Below are 12,541 nucleotides of genomic sequence, written 5' to 3'. Positions count from 1 at the left end.
CCCTTCGGCAGCACCGACACGTAGCAGGCGAGCCTGGGACCAGAGTGGCAGGCAGGCTCTCGCACGGACACTCGCCCTTCACTCTCGCGGCCGGCGTTCCGTGGCGCCTGGCCTCCCCACCAGCGCCCGCTGTTCACCACCAAAGCCTCCCAGAAGCAGTCAGGGACACGCGACGCTAGCTGAGCCCTGGGTCCCCAGCAGACTGACAGCTTACCTCTAGAGAACTCCCCTCCACGCGGCCATGACTAGGGCCTACAGTGACCGCCCGGACAAGTGGCCTCGTGACCCAGGAAAGCTGGCACTCCATGGCCCACTCACCACCCTGCGCTCGGCTCAGACACTTCCCCCAGCAGCGAGGCTCCCTGCGGCTGTCCCAGCGGAGGCCGGGAACTAGCTGTCGAAGAGCGTGCGCCCTCCTCTGAACACTGGTCTGTCCTGAGGACAGGGGGCTCGTGCTGCCTCACGTCCCTGCGAAGGGGTAGCACTTGGGCGCAGGGCCACAGGGGACCTCAGGCTCCGCAGGAGCCCTGCAGAGGTGAGAGCCAGCGGGACACGGGTCCTCCCCTCTGCTCAGACACCGCTCCCCTCTTCATGGGGGTGAACAAGTAGGGCACAGCAGATGCCTAGGACCCCCGCTGAAAACTCGCGAGTGTCATGGGGCACCTGGGGGCTCAGTCGGTGAAGCATCTGCCTTCGGCTCCGGTCATGGTGTCGGGGTCCAGGGACTGAGTCCCGCATGGGCCTCTCTGCTCAGCGGGAGGCCTGCTTCTCCCTCCCCTTCTCCCCCTCCCTGACTCATGCTCACGCTCTCACACTCTCTCAAAATAAATAAAATCTTTTAAAAAATAAAGTAAAAATCCCGAGTGTCGAGTCACAATGGCGCAGAGAACAGCCCCTGAAACCCACAACGCAGCCAAGTCTACAGAGCCTGCAAAATCGGCTGGGCTGTGGTTCAGTTCTGCTCTGGGGCCATCATCCAGCAAGGTGAGAGAATCCGGGAACCAAAGGCCTTCCGCTAGCCCTGCCAACGCTCCCCGGGGCCGTCTGCACGCAGTGTGGACCAACAGGCTACAGGCGGCACAGGCCCTGGGGAGTTGGAGAAGTGTCCAGAGCTCAGGCCTCCCCAGGGGCTGGTGGGGCACAGCACAGAACTGCAGCTGGGTCCACACAATTCCCGCCCGGACAGGCAGCAATGCTCCTTAGTCATGTTTTTAGATGACGGCAAAATGTAAGCAGGTGTAAGTCTAAAAGGAACTTAAGACAATTTATTTGCACTGATGCAAGGTCAGACCTCCCCACCCCTGCTACCCAGCCCACCTCCTGCTGGCAGAACCCTCCAGGGCTCTGGCCACTTTTAGGAAACCAAGCCCGTTCACCCATCCGGGACTCTCCCCCTGTCCAGCCCCGACCACCTCCAACAGAAACTCTGGTTTCCAGGTCTCCCATTTTGCATTTTGAAACCCCCCCGCAACCAGACTTGCAGATACAGTACTTCTAACGTGGATACTCCAGATTCTCAAAGTTCAACTGAAGTTTCTTGAAGTTACTCTCTTGTGCTCCCAAAAGCCTTCACCAGCGCTAAGATACACCAGTATCAACTCTTCACCTAAACGGAGGGCAGACAGACAGATGCTGCACCTAGACACACAGCCTACTGACATGCTGTTTACGTAATTTATGGGTGTCCATGTTTTGTTAAGATATGAGTGGTTCTTTTTTTTTTTACAACAAAATTACCATTATCTGGAAAGTATTTTACGGGTGGACACATTCTATACCGATTGTTCTTTTTTTTTTTTTTTTTTTTAAGATTTTATTTATTTATTTGACAGACAGAGATCACACGTAGACAGAGAGGCAGGCAGAGAGAGAGAGGGAAGCAGGCTCCCCACTGAGCAGAGAGCCTGATGTGGGGCTCAATCCCAGGACCCTGAGATCATGACCTGAGCCAAAGGCAGCGGCTTAACCCACTGAGCCACCCAGGCGCCCTATGCCGATTGTTCTTAAGAGAAAAGTTAAGAGAGCATTTGCTCTAAAGTTTACCATTTAAAAAACCTCTCTGGGATTCTGATTTTATTTCTGATACAGGTTTAAGGAAAATACTATTTGCAGTGAGTCCTTTGCAACTGTGCCTTGACCATCGCACTTCTGGAGGGAGCCGGGAGGCCACCTGGCTGTGCTCACCTGTGGCGGTGGGGGTTGGGGGTCGGGACACCACACAGGTGCCACAGGTCACCCCAAACACACACTCAAGTGTCTGGGCTGCCTGGTATCTTATCATTGCAACACATATTTCTAATGTTTTGCTTACAATTTACTTAACTGACCTTTGGCTTTCATTGTACAGTTAAATGAGCTTTTCCTGCAGGAATTATGCACATCATTTTTTCTGTCTTCTTTAATCAAATTTGTGCACTTGCTTCATGTTTGGTCACCACAATTCTGAGGACTAATCTGCTAAGTCTGGAAACTGCTACAAGACACTGCTTACTATTAACACCTAAAAACCTGTTCCTTTACCAATGCTCATATGCTCAATATTGAAAAAAGGCACAACTGCCCCAGTTTCTCTGGAAATCACCTCCTTGGAGTGGCACGTAATGCCTCCTGTGATCAATCCCTGCCTACCAGACACCAGATCTCTGCTCACACCACTCTGTGGCGTGGTGAGCTCCTGCCCTTCTGCCTCTGGCCACGCCACACTCCCCCCTACAACTCTCCCTGTGCAGCACAGCCTACAATGCGCTGACTCACCCTTGCTTCACTGACCTCAACTTACTCTTTGCAACAGGGAGGCCCAATGTCCCCTCCTCCACACAGCCTCCCGACTTCCCGTCCCCTTCCTGCACCCAGGTTGGTAGCCTTCTATTTGTTTGCTGTTCCCATGCCTGCCTCCAACAGCTGCCAACAGCGAGTACTCTAACTGTCCTTCCTAACCCTGCTTCTCCAGCCCATCAATCACATCCTTCCCCCAGGTCCTGGCGGAGCCCCCAGCACCAGGTCGCCCTCGAGGCCAGCCTGCTGGATAGATAACCTCCCCGCAGGCCTCCCCTCTTCAGCAGTCACTTGATCCCTGGACTCAGGGCTCCAGTGGTCCCCACTGCCTCCCACACCTCTGACCTCATCCAAATTGTTCTGGTCACACGGCCCATCTGCATGTCGACTCTAGGCCTCGCCACCGCACCTGGCCCCATGCCCAGCACCGAGCAGGTAGGTGCTCAGTCAGGCCTCGACAGAAGAATAACAGGCTTCATAATTCCTTGGGAAAAAGGACTACAGCTGATGTTTCATTGTTTCTAAAATACAATGATCTGAAACACAAGGAAATCCAGACTTCCCAATCCAAACAAAACAGCCTAATGTGAATTTTTTTCAATTATTTTGGTCAAAATTCAGGAGATTTTGACGAACCCTCATCTTCACTGTGCCTCTCCCACTGGCCTGCTGCCTGTGGTTCACAGGGTCGGTGTGGGTGCTGGTGGGCAGGGGGCGGGCAGGAAGGGTCCCCTGACCGCAGCGGGCTGCCCGGGTGGGACTCCCAGGCTTGGACAGCACGCCTGCGGGCCCCGGAGTTCTGGCGGGATGAGGGCCGGCCGTCTGCCGACTCTAAGCCCCGGCCACGGGGCAGCCTTCGGGCTTCCTCAGTCTCGCGTCGGCAAGAAATCCCATGTTGAGCTGCATAGTCTGTGGGGTCCATCCTATGTTCTTCCACGTTCTGAAAACCACGGTCAAATACATGTAACGGAAAACTGGCCACTTCCATCATTTTTTGGTATGCGGTTCAGGAGTATCACAGACATTCATGTGGCTGTACAGCTGTCGCCAAGGTCTACCCAGGGCATTCACCTTGCAAAACTGAGACCATCCCTGTGAAACAGACACCCCATTCCCCCTCCCCAGCCCCCACCACTTTGGGTCTCCAGGAACCTGACTGTCTGGGTCCCTCAAACAGGGAGAGCCCCACCACAGAATTGTCCTTCTGCATCTGGATATTTCCCTGAGACGCACATCTTCCAGGGCCAGTCCGATTTCGGCCACTTGCCATCCCCTCCCCCACTCAGTCCCTTGGGCCTGGAGGTCTGGCTCTGCAGCCCTTGATGCGGGGGGACAGCACCGAGCCCAGCACTCCCCGTACAAGGAAGCGTCAACCATAGAACAATCATGCCCCGCGTCCAGCTGGAAGCAGTGTGAGTGCGCCTCCCCCAGCACCAGGCCTGAGGCTAGATGCACGTGCCAGTGGTTCCCAGGGGACCATTGGGACCAGGGCAGTTGTGCCCCTGCCCTTGGGGCCTGGCAGACAAGCAAGCAAAGATAAGCCAAGGGCGAGCCAAGTGCCAGGAAGGACGGGTGGGTCCTGGGGGAAACCCACCCAAGAGAGCCTGCTGATAAACCTCCGCCAGGCTTGTGCGGCCTCAAGCTTCCACTGATCCGGGAAGAACAGTTAGAGAAGGAGCCTCAGCACCCTCCAGGGGAGGCAGCAGCGCCCGACCCAATGTTCGGCTGCTAGAGAAAAAACAGAGGGGAATACAGAATTAAATTCCAAAAACCCCAGGACGCCTGGGTGGCTCAGTGGGTTAAGCTTCTGCCTTCTGCTCAGATCATGATCTTAGGGTCCTGGGATCGAGCCCCGCATCGGGCTCTCTGCTCAGCAGGGAGCCTGCTTCTTCCTCTCTCTCTCTCTCTGCCTGTCTCTCTGCCTACTTGTGATCTCTGTCTAATAAATAAATAAAATCTTAAAAAAAAAAATTCCAAAAACCCCAACATACTCTTGGCCAAGACAATGACCTCCCCGTGCAGGGGAGGTACCCACACTGCCAGGGCTTCCGGGCCACCGTGACAATGAGGGTCCCGTGCTGCCGGAGGGGTGGGCCTCCCGTGCCTGGGTGCCGGAGGGCACCCCGCGGCATGGGTAGCAGGTGCGCAGTCACTTGTAAGTAGGGCGATCCATCTCTTGCTCCTGGGCTCTGGGCCCCAGGGGACGGCTCACGGCTCGGCTCGGCACTTGCCCATTTACCTGGCATTCAGGGACAAGGCCTCAGGCCTTCCCGGCTTCTGCAGGCTGACCTGGCCACCTGAAGCTTTGACATCTCCCTTCAGGGCGCCGCTTCCTTCCTGCCCCACCCGGGCCCATTCTGCCAAGCAGGGGAGCCACGCCCCAGCAGAAGCAAGAGGCGTCCGAAGGCCATGACTCGTCTCGTGGCCCTGGGCTCAACTGTCTGGGTCCCGAGGCTGAGCAGGGCCGTCCTGGATTTCTGCGGGGCCCCCGCCAGCGGGTCAGCTAGGCCTTGGGGAAGCTCCCTGTGCAGAGGAAGCTGGGGGTAGCCGGCTGCTGGGTCTGCTTTTGCAAAACAGGAAAACCAGCCAAGCGTGCTATGTGCAGCAGGCCCTGGGGCAGCAGCACCACCAGACAAATACAAGGCCTCCACCGGACCCTCTGGGCGGCATCAAGGTACACAAAGGGGACTCGCAGGAAGACTCTGAATGCATGTGAACTGCAGAAAGTACCCTGTTACCAGAAGCCGCTACGCCCCAGGCAAAGGGAGTCACAGGGACACCTGTGCAGGGTACAGCCCTTGCCACCCAGATCGCAACACACCCGCTGGAAGCTCCGCGTTCGTCAGAGGCACCTTGCAGGAAACACGGTAACATGACCGCACGGCAGGCCGCCTGGTCACCCTCACCCACATGGCCTGCGACTCCGGAGTTCGCGCCCGCACGCACGCACGTGCTGAGTCACCGGCTGCGTTTCCAGTCCTCATGCAGCGTGACCCTGTTTCCCAATTCTCACCGAGACTGTGCTGACCGGCCGGGCACCCTGCGGACTTCCCACGGGCCGCACAGAGTCAGCTGCCCCAGCCCGCAGCCGCTGCAGGGCAAGGGCACGGTCGGCAGCCCCTCCCCCCACCCCCCAGGCCCCTGCCAGCCCCACCTGCACATGCCCCTCCCTGAGCAATCCCGGGAGTGGAGCGGAGCGGGGGGGGGGGGGGGGGGGGGGGGGGGGGGGCCGCCGCCACTTCAGACTCTGAAGGTTTTCTCTAAGGGCGGCTGTTCAAGGGTAGGCTTCTCCCGCAGGAAGAGAAGGGGAGCTTCACAGCCCAGGCATCCTGGTTCACACAGAGCTGCACTGGAAGGGGGGAAAGGCTGCATTTTTTTTTATTAGACACGCACCAAGTGCACAAGCCGTACCCTGCACCCTGGATGAGACACGAACTTTCCCCGTGAATTAGGAGCCTATAAAGACAAACGTGGTTCTCATTCCTCAAGGAGGCGGTCTCCTTTCTTCTAGATGGCTTTCCTTCCCTTTTCCCTGGAGGGCGCACCTTGAACCAAGAGGAAACCAGGGGCAGGGGTGGGGCGGGGCAGGGCACGGAGGGACTTCTCCCCAGGGAAGGGGAGCTGGATGCGGCCAGGCCAGGAGGGGCGTCTGCTCCTTAGGAAGGGCTGCTCTGGGGCTCGGGGCAGACGCTTCCCCAGGCTTCCTTTGAAGAGTGACCCCGCACGTCCCCTGAGGCTCATCACTGCCAGATCCTCGGGGAGCGTGGGACCAGGCAGGTGGTCCCAGGAGGCGTCTTTCCTGGAGAAGGGCTGAAACCGCCTTAGCACGAACTAAACCAAACCTGGGACCTGGACTTGGAGGTGCCACTCTGATCTCCTTTATGCCGATATTTGAGCCTGGGGCCCAGGAATGCGGTTTTTAGAAGTCCCCTCCCAACTTGACCTGTTCAGTAAAGGGGATGGGGACCCAGCGTGGAAGAAACCGGACAGAGAGGGACGGGGAGCGCCGAGCAGGCAGGAGACGCCAGCACAGATGGGCTTTGCGCTCCCACCTGGAGTTGGGATCCTCACCAGCTCTGGATGCCCCTGGGAGCGGCCACTGGGGACATGGACAAGTCACAAAGCCCCTTGTCTTGTGTCTGGCCTGGAGGAAGTCTCTAGGAGGAGGCTTCCAGGGCTGGCTGCCTCTAGGGATGAACCTGGAAGGGGAGTGGGGGTTAGGGGAGGGGTGGAAACTCACCATCCCAACAGTCGGGAACTTCTGAATTCTGACCTTGGTGGCAATGCTACTAATTAAAGAATCAACTTTAAATTTAAAGACGGCCTGCCCTGGGAGCAAGGGTTCAGAAGCGCGGGCTAGGGGCTAAGCTGGGCCTGCTCCCAGAACAGTGCTCGGGGACTGCTGGCAGCATCGTCCACAGAGCACGGTGTCCCTTCCATGCCAACGTCCTGCCCCTTGCCAGTCAGCCAGAAGCTTGGGGCACAGAGCCAGGAAGGACGGGCCCACCCACCACCATCCTCCACCTCGTCCGCCGCCTCCTGGGCCCAGCCAACATGGCAGCATCCCTTCCAGGCCCAAGAAATGGCACCTGCTTCTAGTCTAAAGGCTCCTTTCAGAGAAAGAGGTGGTCACGTGGGATCAAGACAGCGGACTTCGGGTCCCCAAACGGGCAGGTAAAGCAGGGAGCAAGATCCCACAACTGGTAAAGCAGGTAAACAGGTAAAACAGGTAAAGCAAGAGAGCTTGTCAGGGGCAGAGCTGCCCATGGGGAGTGGGCCGCGGGTGCCGTGGCACTCTCTACACTTACTGGCCCATCAGGGAGTGCACGCCTCCCTCACACACACACACACACAGAGTTCAGACTGTCTGGACTGAAACCGGCACGAAGCCGAATGCTTCACCTCCTGAGGAGCCAGCTCGGCACCAGAGCGCCCACCAGATCCCACAGAGCAACGGCCCAAGCCAGCCTCGAAGTTCAGCTCGAGTCAGAGGAGAAAGGAGGCAGCGGGGCCCTGCCCTTCCCAGAGCAACTCGGAGACAGATGGCCTACGTCGTCCTCGAAGCACCGAAACAGACCAGTCCTGCCAGGTCGCTTGTCACCACACATGCACTTTGCTGAGGATCACAGTAGACAATGTGCGACCAAAAATAAACCACCAAGACCCAAGCTCCCTGGGAAGGAGCAACCGGCGCGGCCGACAATGTCAGGACCCGGCTCTTCCTTACTGTCCTGCTTGGGCAACGAGCGGAACTTATGCACTAAAACGACGTCAGTCCTGGAATTATGGCTGCTTTCCTAATTTCTCCAACCGAGGACGGCAACAGGCCAGGCCAGCTGACTTCCAGGGCGTACCACATGTGGGCCGGTTCCTGGTGGGGCATTTCGACACTGCATGCCCACAAAGCAGGGAAAGCCGCCCGGGGCGCCTGCGGGCACCATCAGTGTGAAGCATCTGATTTCTGATTTTCCTGGTTTCCACTCCAGTCCTGATCCTGGGGTCGGTCATGATCTGAGGGCGTGAGACCGAGCTCCCTGCTCGGCAGGAGGTCTGCTGGGATATGCTCTCACACCCTGCCCCTCCCCCACTCGCGCTTTCTCTCGCTATCGCAGATAAATAAAAAAGTCTTAAAAAAAGAAGAAAGAAAAAGTGCGACTACAGTTGTGGGATCCAGCGTGAAGAACAGGCCACCATGCTCCACGGTATCGAGAGCAAGTTTCCTGGTTGGTCACCTGCTGGAGATCGCGGTGTGGGGCAAGTGCCCCGGCTGGCAGGGCACCTGGCCCAGTTTGGGCCACCCACCTGCTGGCTCCCGCCATCCCGCACTCAGCTCACAGACTCACCACAGAGACAGGTGACCCCGCCTCCCACCGGAACCTGCAAGGCCGCGCACCACCATCTCCAAGCTCCATGCCGAGCTGACACAGATACACGCCCTGGGAAGGGGACTTTCAACCAAAATATGGGTCCCCGCTGTCACTGCTTAACACACCCTAAAACGTGGCTGTGGAGTTAGAGCACATCCAGCAGGCTGCCTGGGTCCCAGACCAGGCAAGGGGAGCCTCTCCCACAGGAGGAGAATCCAGGTCCTTCTCAGTCTCCCAGAGCACCCAACATCTGCCAAGCACACCTGACCAGCTGGCTTTCCGAACCTGTGTAGTTCTACAAATGTATTACGCAGTAATTGTTTCAACCAAACAGAAAGTCCATTTCGTAGAAACCCACTAACCTTCAGCCCACCACAAAATTATGTCAATGCTAGAAGACCCAGGAAAGCCAGGGGACCGGACATAGGGAGATTTAGCAAAATGGGGCAGCCGTTGGCTACTGAGGCCAGCTCCGGGGTCTCCTCAATGGGGCCCAGGTCGCCCGAGATCACAAGAGCTCAACAGCTCGCTCCCTACATCTCTGCCAAGACCACGTGGCAGGGTCATCTCTCCTCGAGGGTATTCGCTCCATCTCCCTAACAGAGGCCTCCAGAACTCTCCGGATCTATCACCCAGACTCCTGCTCAGCGGGCAGCCAGCAGGGAAGGAACAGGATCCCCCACCTCCACGCGGTGTTAGGGACCCCAGTAAAAATGACCACAGCCACGGGGATGTCATTCCCCTGGAGGCCCCTGCACACTCACTCAGCCCATCCTTGAGCCCAGTCGCCTCTGTTCCACTTGTCCTCCCGGCCGGAAGGCTGTTGGGTGAAGGGCACCGTGTCTTCCCTCTGCGTCCAGAGACGCCAACCCTGTGACTCACCCGAGTCCCTTAGCACCACTAACCCCCAGAGCCAGAGGGCGGGCGGACCGGACTCAGCTTAGAGACCCGTGCAGAGGGCTGGGGGGACAGAAGTGGAAGCCACCCGACACCTCCCGGCTCTGCACGCCGCCCAGCCCGGCAGCCACAGCAAAGACGCCACAGGAGCCGGTGTGAATGCGCGGCTTCAGGACCACAAACCAGATGAGGCCGTGGCAAAACCCAATGCTTCCACCCGTGGGGACAACAGAATAGCTCACGGCCAAGGACGCTGAAGCTGAGTGTTGCCGAGCGCGTCCCACGTTCTCGCGATGCCCATTTCCCTCCGCAGCAGGTCAACCAGGCGACTGGAGAGGTTTGGTCCCTGCTCGACCCCAGTGGGCTCCCGCCTGAAGCAGGTGCATCCAGGGCATCCCAGGGCCACGAGGAGGCTCCGTCTGGGGTCAAGAAAGGTGCTGGCTCTAACACCTAGTTCTTAAAGGCCTCTTCCCTGGGGGGCCCCACAGTCTCAGCCGGGTGCCACACGCACAAGGTGAGCATCTCCTCGGATCCCAGCTCCATCCCCTCGGATGGGAGGGGTCACCATGGCCCTTTGAGGTGGTGACCACATACAGGGGCCAAACAGGGCCGGTCACACCGGCAGTCACCGCAGACATGAGGCAGGTGGACTGAACTGAAGGTTACTGTTTTAACATCAGCTCCGGTAACTGCAGATAACAAAACTCCGTAATAAACACCACGCCTCTGGGCCCGGCAGACAACTGTTCTAAGAAAGTCAGGCTCAAGTGAGAGGACATTCTGATCACTCCTGAGTGTGAAGCCCGACCCCAGGAAATAAACTGGGCCTCCTGGGCTCAGGGCAAGGTCCCCCTGCCCCCAAGCCCTGCTCTCCTCCGAGCCAGTGCCCTGTAGTGCTGGGGGGTGCATACCCTCCCCGACTCCCGAGGGTCAGGGCCTGTGAAGGTGGGCATGTGGAGCCACTCCCACAACCTCCGGTCCAGATGCAGCAAGTGCCTTACCCTCCAGAGTAACACACTCGTGTCTACCGCCCCGGGCTAGCCAAAACCATACCAGCCTCCCGGAGCACACTGGGTACTCAAGCCCCAACAAGGAAACACGCTAAGCTGTACAGAAACTAAGCCTTGCAACCTAGAAACTGGAACATTCCAAGAAGCTGTTAGCGCCAGGGTTTTAAGCCACGATACACATAACCGATCACAAAGAAAATCCGGGAAAATAAGAGCCCCAGACCTGTCCTTCTGGAACAACCTACTTCTCTGTAACCAGAGCTTCTGAATTCCGTACTATTCACCGTAAGCACGAGGTGATCTAGAGACCGGATGGTGGCACTCCATGTGGAACTGTAACCACCCGCTTACAGTTCCGCCTGCCTCTGGGATGACCTCAGCAGTGGCGCCAGACCCAAGTCCCTCCACGCTGAAGGCCCAAAACAATCCACGTCTGGTAAAATTAATTGCCGCCGCCTTGGGGTGCCTGGGTGGCTCAGTGGGTTGAAGCCTCTGCCTTCGGCTAGGGTCGTGATCCCAGGGTCCTGGGATCGAGCCCCACATCTGGCTTTCTGCTCAGCGCGGAGCCTGCTTCCCCCAGCCCCTGCCTGCCTCTCTGCCTACTTGTGGTCTCTATCTGTCAAATAGATAAGTAAATAAAATCTTAAAAAAAAAAAAAAAAAAGTGTCTCTTATGGTTAGAGACTCTTAATTGTAGGAAACAAACAGGGTTGCTGGATAGGAGGGGATAGGAGGTTGGGGTAACTGGGTGAGAGACATTAAGGAAGGCACATGATGTAACAAGCACTGGATATTATGTAAGCCTAATGAATCACTGACCTCTACCTCTGAAACCAATAATACATTAATAAATTAAAAAAAAAAAAATTAATTGCCGCCGGATTCCCTGAGGTGTGCCCACAAAGCCAGTCTTCGTTTCTTAAACTTGCCAAGCCCATCTCCCCGAGTGCCCTCTGCTCGCCACCCCGCACTGTCACCCGAGGCCCCCACACAGGGCTGGTGTCCCTCTCGGAGGTCTGCGGCCACCCCGATCCCTCCGGCTCACAGCGCTGCGAGGCGGCTCCGGCTGGTCCCGCCCGAGCAGAGACGGGTCTCCTCCCAGTCTCGGGTCCCGGCATGCCTGCCCGGGTACGCAAGGGGAAGGGCAGAGACGCAGATGAGACAGCAAGAGGGACCCACATCACTCCCGCCGCACTGTCCCCAGCTCTCCGGAAAAGTGCCCAACCCGGCCTGAGGTCTCCTGAAGCCTCCTCAGGACACCTTTAAAGATGAACTAGGTAAGGCCCGGGGTTACAGAGAGAATGTGCCACAGGGTGGTAAGCTCAGCAGAGGAGAAGGAATGATGCTGAGAAGAGGCAGGGGTGCGTCCCGTAACCATGGCGTCGGAAACCACTGCAAGCACCTGCCACCGCCGAGGTGGGAAGCGAGGGCGCCACGTGTCCCGGACAGAAACGACAGGGTTTTCAGACTCTGCACTTGCCCGACGGAGCCGCGAGCGCTCACCGAACAGGAAGCATCGTGTCTGGAGAAAGAAACGTTCCTAAAACCACCAAAGCAAGTGGACACTACGCACATGCGGAGTTCTGGAATGAAAGAGAAGACTTTTAACAGCTCGGCCCCTTATCCAGAAGGCTCAGAGGCTGGAAAGTTGCAGATTTTCAAACTCCCTTAGACAAGAGGGAAACTGAACACCAACAAAACACACGGGGACTAAGGCCCCCCAGCGGTGATCTGGAGGGGACGCCATGGTCTTCCCGTACGGGGCTCTGTAAGGCTCACTGAGCAACTCCGTGAACTCCTGTATTTCTGGAAATACCTGTCATTCAGCCACACAACGTCCACTCGAAACTAAGATTTAAGTCGTCAACAAGAAGCCAGTATAAAAACGCGATTCTGGGTTTTCCAGGCTGGGCTTTGTTCCAAGCACTTGCCTTGTGCCTGCCTGGGAGATGGTCTACAGTCACCCTCTCCTCCTGGGGAAGGAAGGTGAGGG

The 12,541-nt window shown here is 57.5% G+C and overlaps 1 protein-coding gene across 2 annotated transcripts in view; it reads right to left on the bottom strand.

Annotated features, from left to right (window-relative positions):
- Positions 1–12,541, bottom strand: part of SLC45A4 (solute carrier family 45 member 4) — a 71,370-nt gene that overhangs the window by 16,025 nt on the left and 42,804 nt on the right. The window lies entirely within an intron of this gene.

The sequence above is a fragment of the Mustela nivalis genome (genome assembly GCF_964662115.1).
Source record: "Mustela nivalis genome assembly, chromosome: 2".
In the NCBI taxonomy this organism is placed as follows: domain Eukaryota; kingdom Metazoa; phylum Chordata; class Mammalia; order Carnivora; family Mustelidae; genus Mustela; species Mustela nivalis.
The sequence above is the reverse complement of the archived record's forward strand: the minus strand, read 5'-3'. Positions and strand labels throughout refer to the sequence as shown.